At 41.7% G+C, this 6,413-nt stretch overlaps 1 non-coding gene across 1 annotated transcript; it reads left to right on the top strand.

Annotated features, from left to right (window-relative positions):
* The first annotated feature begins 506 nt into the window (after positions 1 to 506).
* On the top strand, positions 507 to 613 carry LOC133292518 (small nucleolar RNA R71). The gene has a single exon (XR_009748926.1). It is a non-coding gene; the product is annotated as a small nucleolar RNA R71 (small nucleolar RNA).
* Positions 614 to 6,413: the final 5,800 nt, after the last annotated feature.

The raw sequence follows: 6,413 nt of genomic DNA, 5'->3' as shown, positions 1-6,413 counted from the left end.
GTTGCAATGGCACAGGAGGATTCAACTAGTAGTTTGACTTGTAACTCAACCCTGGATGTTGATTCTGATTCTTCTGATCATACTAGAGTTCATTGACCTCTGCTAGTGGCTTTTCCGCTGCTCTTATGTATTCACAATCCTCAGTTGCATGAGCCTCCTGACAAATATCACATTTAATGTTAGCATTAGAAACAGAAGAAACTTGAGAAATGTTAAATTTCTTATTAAGAGCATCTAATTGTTCTTGTTGTTTCTTGTGCATTTGTAGCATTTGTTCATTCTGGGCTAAGAGTGCATCATAGCCTTCAAGCTTCATGATTACTGATCTTCTTGGTGCAACTGGGGCTGGAGCATTGTCAAATTCTTGAGATGCTAACGATTCCAACAGTTCAAGTGCTTCCTCAGGAGTTTTTGTTTTCAATGAGCCTCCTGAAGCGGCATTTACCAATGTTCTTGTGTTGGCTGTCATCCCTTGGAAAAAGATTCTTGCCTTTTCCCATGCTTCAATTCCGTATTGAGGACACTTCCTGAGTAATCCTTTAAATCGTTCCGAAGCCTCGTACAAAGATTCGCTGTCTTTTTGTTCAAAAGCATTGATCTCCGCTTTGAGCTTTGCCATTTTTGAAGCTGAGAGAAACCTGGCCAATAATTTTCTCGCTAAGTCATCCCAACTGGTTATCCTTCCTCCTGGTTGAGGCTGCAGCCAATCTCTTGCTTCATCCTTTAGTGAGCGTGGAAATAGTCTGAGTAAAATAGCATCACGAGAAACTCCATTTACTTTTAATGTATCACAGTAAAGTACGAAATCCTCAAGATGACTATAGGGGTTCTCTGTGCTTCCTCCAGCGAACTATTTTTTGAATCAATTGCAGCAGCGCTGGCTTCAGCAGAAAGTTGTTCGCTTCTATGTTTGGTCTAACAATGCTCGCTGTCTGTGGAGCTCGAGCTGGGGTCATGTAATCCCCCAATGTCCTTCGAACAATTTGATTGTTGTTTTCTGCCATTGGTTCTTCCTTAGGTTCCTTTATGTCTTTTCTATCTCAAGATCAATTGCAAGATTCTCGGGTTAAGAGTACCTCGCATAAACTAAGATTGAAAAGATGTGCAGAAAAAAAAATAGAACAAAGAATAAAAAAAAATAATAATAATAATAATAATAAAATAATAAAATACAAATTAAAATAAAATAAAAACAAAGAATACAGAAATTAAATATGAAAAAAAAATATGCAGATTTTTTTTTTTTGTGCAGAAAAATATTTTTGAAGAATGTTTAAAGTGCAGAAAAATAAAGCGTCCAATCTAAAAGTTAATTACTTACTTCTAATGTTGAAGAATTCGTTCCCCGGAAACGGCGCGAAAAACTTGATAGCGACATGACAAGTGCACCGATCGTGAAAGTAATAAAGTGTACCATAGTACGAGATCGTTCCCACGAGGATCAGAATTTCAAGCACTAGTTCACTAATTGCGTTTTAGTTGGACAATCAAAGGTTTGGGTTGAGAGAATTTAGATGAAAAAGAGTTGTGGTTCAAAGAACTTAAAATTAAAAACAAGTAAAGGCATGCAATATGAAAATTCAGAATTAAAAGAATGAATGATGATGATGTTTGATTGAAATTTAAACAAGCGTAGTTAAGGTTTCGACTTCCCCCAATATCCTCAATATGTTATGAATTAAATAGCCAAGAATCCGTTTCTTAATATATTGCCAATCAATTCTATCTGAGTTAATTAGGGCTCAATTCCTTGTTACCCTAAATCTATGTAATCTTGAAAGAACTCTAGTTCCCCGATTATTCCCCAAGAAAACTTGCATTAAGATCAAGAATTACAAGGTTGCATAATTACCTTATGTCTATTCCTATTCCTATTCCTAGAACACAAGGATTATGATAAATTATCAAGTCAAGGTTCATGCACCAACATCCCTATTGTTATACAATTCCCCAAAATCATTCTATAAGGAACAAACTCATAGAAAGCATTAAAAATAGATAATTTATTCAATTATAAAAAGAACAGGATTCGGAGACAATTTAATTCATAAACATAAAGATTCAATTGGGTTCCATCTACCCTTAACTACATAAAAAAACTACTCTAGCATACTGAAAAGAAAAGAATTAATAAAGAAAAGAGAACCCCAAGCCTCCATTGGTGTGATGTTGACTTGGTTCCTCAGTGTTCCAGCGCTCCGCAACAGAATTCCTCCTTCAAGCTTGGTGTAATGCTCTGGAATTGTGTATTGGTTTGTGCTCCCAAGCTCCTTATTTATAACCACAGGAGTTGTATCCATCATCTAATCTTCCAATGAATCCATACAAGATTTGTATTTGATTTCATCTTTGTTTCCTTTTTCATGTAAAATCTTGGAGATTTGGTTGATGAATTAGAGTTTTAAATCTTCATTGTATCTTGCTTCAATCTTCTCAGGAATCATCTTGATTTGTTTCCGTTTTAGTTCCATATCCTATATGAACTAATCGTTTTTAAATCTTCGTGGAATCTGTTGCGTATCTTGATCAAATTTTCCTTTGAACCTTCAGCAGCTCTTGGGTGGATTTTTGCTATTGAATTACTTGTTGCTGTCTATCTTAGCACGTTTTGGCGTCCAGTAGCACGCCAAAACATGTTGTTCGAAGGGTTTTGGGATGCTTTGTGGACATTTTCGCGTGAATTATCACGCCAAAACGTGCTCTTCCAGAGGTGAATCCTTGAATTCTTGCCTTCTTGTGCCTTCATCTTCACTTGATGTCTTCCTTTGGTTCCAAATTGCCATAATAAGTGTTAAAAACGTTGTAATTCAACATTACGACAACATGTTAGCAAGATATTCAATTACTGTAACTTTTACAGCATAAAACCCTAATTTCCATGCAATTCTTAACATATATCAATCATAATTAAGCCTAAAAATATGGTAAACCAAGGGTTTATCAAGCTCAAACTGCTCCTCAGGATCAGGAAGAATCAACACAGGTGAAGTCGGCAATCTCTCCTTCAACTCCTGAAAGCATTCCTCACACTCGTGAGTCCACACAAGTGGAGTCTTCTTTCGGGTAAGGCGAGTCAAAGGAAGAACCATCGTGGAGAATCCCTTGATGAACCTCCGATAGTAACCTGCCAAACCTAAGAAGCTCCTCATTTCCGTAACTGTCTTGGGCCTCTCCCAATCCAGCACGACCTCAATCTTGTTGGGATCCACTGCAACTCCATCTGCTGAAATCACATGCCCCAGAAACTTGACTGATTTGAGCCAAAACTCACACTTAGAAGGCTTAGCATAAAGCTTTTTCTCCTTCAGCACTTGCAGAACAATCCTCAGATGCTCCGCATGCTCCTCCTCAGTCTTGGAGTAAATCAGAATGTCGTCAATAAAGACAATCACAAACTGATCCAGATACGGCTGGAAAATCCTATTCATGTAATCCATGAACACTGTCGGCGTATTGGTGAGTCCAAACGGGATCACCAAATACTCAAAATGACCGTATCTCAAACGAAACGCGGTCTTAGGGACATCTTCCGGCTTTACCCGAATCTGATGGTATCCGGACCGAAGATCAATCTTTGAATACACATAAGCTCCCCTGAGCTGATCCAACAGATCATCAATCCGAGGAAGGGGATACTTGTTCTTGATCGTCACCTTGTTCAACTGCCGGTAGTCGGTGCACAAACGCATTGTCTCGTCTTTCTTCTTCACAAAGATGACCTGTGCTCCCCAAGGAGACAAACACGGCCGAATGAAATCTTTCGCCGAAAGATCCTCAATATGCTTCTTCAGCTCAGCCAACTCCGGTGGCGACATCTGATATGAAGCTAAAGAAATAGGCCCCACACCAGGCAATAAATCAATGGAGAACTCTATCTCCCTCTGTGGCGGAAACTCAAGAATCTCCTCTGGAAACACACCGAGGAATTCCCTCACCACAGGAATGTCAGTGATATCCTCCTGTGTCCCACTCACCAAACCTCCCAACATGACATATCCGAATGCCCCTGCTCTCAAGGCCTTCCTAGCCTGCAGCAATGAAATGTAAGGCGAGGAACTAGTTGTGGAATCACACGAAGACATCACCACGCGCTTTGCACAGCAATCAATCAAAGCATAATTTCTAGACAACCAATCCATGCCTAGAATAATCTCCAAGTTGGCCATTGGCAATCCTATCAGATCTACCGAGAACTCACGGCCATCCCACTGAAACGCTACATCCCGATGAACAATGATAGCATCACACTTTTCTCCGGTGGCGGTAGTCACCCGCAACGGTGGAGAAAGAACAGACATGGGCAACTCAAGCCCCAAAGCAATCGGGGTTGCAACAAACGAATGCGTAGCCCCGGAATCAAACAAAACATCAACTGATGAATCACCAATAGACACAGTACCTCTGACAAGGTTCGAATCTCTATCCGATTGTTGCCTATCCAGTGTATAAACTCGCCCCGTAGCAGGTGGCACTGCAGGTGCCGAAGTAGATGCCATCGGAACCATCTGAAGTTGAACTTCCTGAACAGCTTCCGCTCTCGCCGCAGATGACAGACAGTCTTTAGAGAAGTGGCCCTCCTTGCCACACTGGAAGTAGGGGTGTTAACGGGCCGAGCCGAGCCGAGCTTTGTCCTAACGGGCCAAGCCTGTGTTTAAACGTGTCAGACTGACCTCAGCCTGTTACCTGTTACGAATATAATATTAGCCTGTGGCCTGGTTCGTTTGCAAAAAATAAAAGCCGGTCTCAAGCCTGTGGCCTGTTTATTTATTAAAAATAAAAACCTTACCTTCCAATTTGAAGCAGTATTTAGCCCATTAATCATGCACTGATATGTATTTTTTTGTAAGAAAATAATAGTTGTTTCTTTTATAATAAAAAAACATTAATATTAAAAAATCAAAATAACAACAGCACATTTACTTTATTTTACGTTGCTTTTCCTTAATTTTCTTCCACATTCTACATTTTTTACATTAAAGTTTCTTCCACATTCCTTAATATTCTAGATTTTTTATACTAGATTTGAACCTCACCAATAAATTTTCTTCCACATTTTACATTAAATTTTCATCCACGGTCGCCGCCATAAGCATCATTATAAGCCGTGGAATCCGCATGGCTTATAAAAATACATGATGAACATGACTTCATTTACCTGTTGGTGGGACGATGACTTAGATCGGAGAGAATAGATAGAGCAGAGACAGAAAACTGAGAAAAAGATGTTGAATACGGGCCAGCCTCCAAGGCTTCAAGGCCGGGCTTGGCTATGGAAGCCTGAGGCCTTTTAAATGAAAAGGTTTTTGCATGAGTATAAGTCTGGGCTTAATAATAAAAAAAAGGAGCCGAGCCAAGCCGAAACGGGCCGGGCCTAAGGCCCCTGATAGACCCTGGCCTTATTATCACCCCTAACTGGAAGCAAACCAACTGTCCCGAAGCACAACATCCCACATGCTCCTTTCCACATCCCGAATATTTCGGAGTGGAAGAAGGCCTAGCAAAGCTCCCCTGCTGCTGAGAAGTCCTCTTGAACTGACCAGGCGCTTGCCTAGTCGCCAACTGCTTTCCCCTTTTTTTTCGGACCAAACTTCCTGTCTCTCCAGGAAGTAGGAGCGGGAGTGGAACTACCAGTTCCCTTGATCTCGTCCACCTTGGCCTTCTTGGCCTTGCTCGCAATGCAGACATCCTCAATGTCCTTACACTGGTGAACCAGTGTACCAAAATCCCTCGAAGTAGCCCCAGCAATGTGCTTAGCAATTACCTCACTAAGTCCTCTGCGGAACTTAGCAGCCAGAAACATCGGAGTAGGCACCGCCATCCGAAAGTGCGCGAACTTCACCAGCTCATTAAACTTGGCCAGGTACTCGTCAACAGACATCGAGCCCTGAACCAATCTATCAAACTCCCCCTGCTTCCTCTCCTGTGCATCGTAGGGAAAGTATCTGCCTAGAAAACTGTCTTCAAAGAACGACCACGTCATAACATGACCCTGCATCTCGTAAGCACGAGAGGTGTTCGTCCACCACTCATGGGCATCGCCCTCCAGCATGTAGGTTGAGAACATCAGCTTCTGCGGGTCTGTGCACTGCATGACCCAAAATATCTTGTCCAAAGATTGCAGCCATCTTGCTGCAGCAATAGGATCCAAAGACCCATCGAACACAGGTGGCTTATGCTTCCTGAAAGCATTCAGCCGACGATTAATCACATCACGATCTTCAGCAGGCCCTACAAAGGTCTCCATCATCTCAGCGACATGAGTAGCATTGCCAATGTGACTCAAGCTCTCATCCTGAACACTAGGTGGAGGCGGCGGCGGTGGAAACTGGCCTACAGCAGCACCAGCCCTCATCTCCTCCAACATGACTCTCATCATCGTCATGTTCGCCATCCGGTTCGCTTCGAGGACATCC

This window comes from Gastrolobium bilobum, unplaced genomic scaffold (assembly GCF_033153095.1).
Source record: "Gastrolobium bilobum isolate Gb01-03AN ecotype WA unplaced genomic scaffold, APGP_CSIRO_Gbil_v1 utg97232, whole genome shotgun sequence".
Lineage (NCBI taxonomy): Eukaryota > Viridiplantae > Streptophyta > Magnoliopsida > Fabales > Fabaceae > Gastrolobium > Gastrolobium bilobum.
The sequence above is the reverse complement of the archived record's forward strand: the minus strand, read 5'-3'. Positions and strand labels throughout refer to the sequence as shown.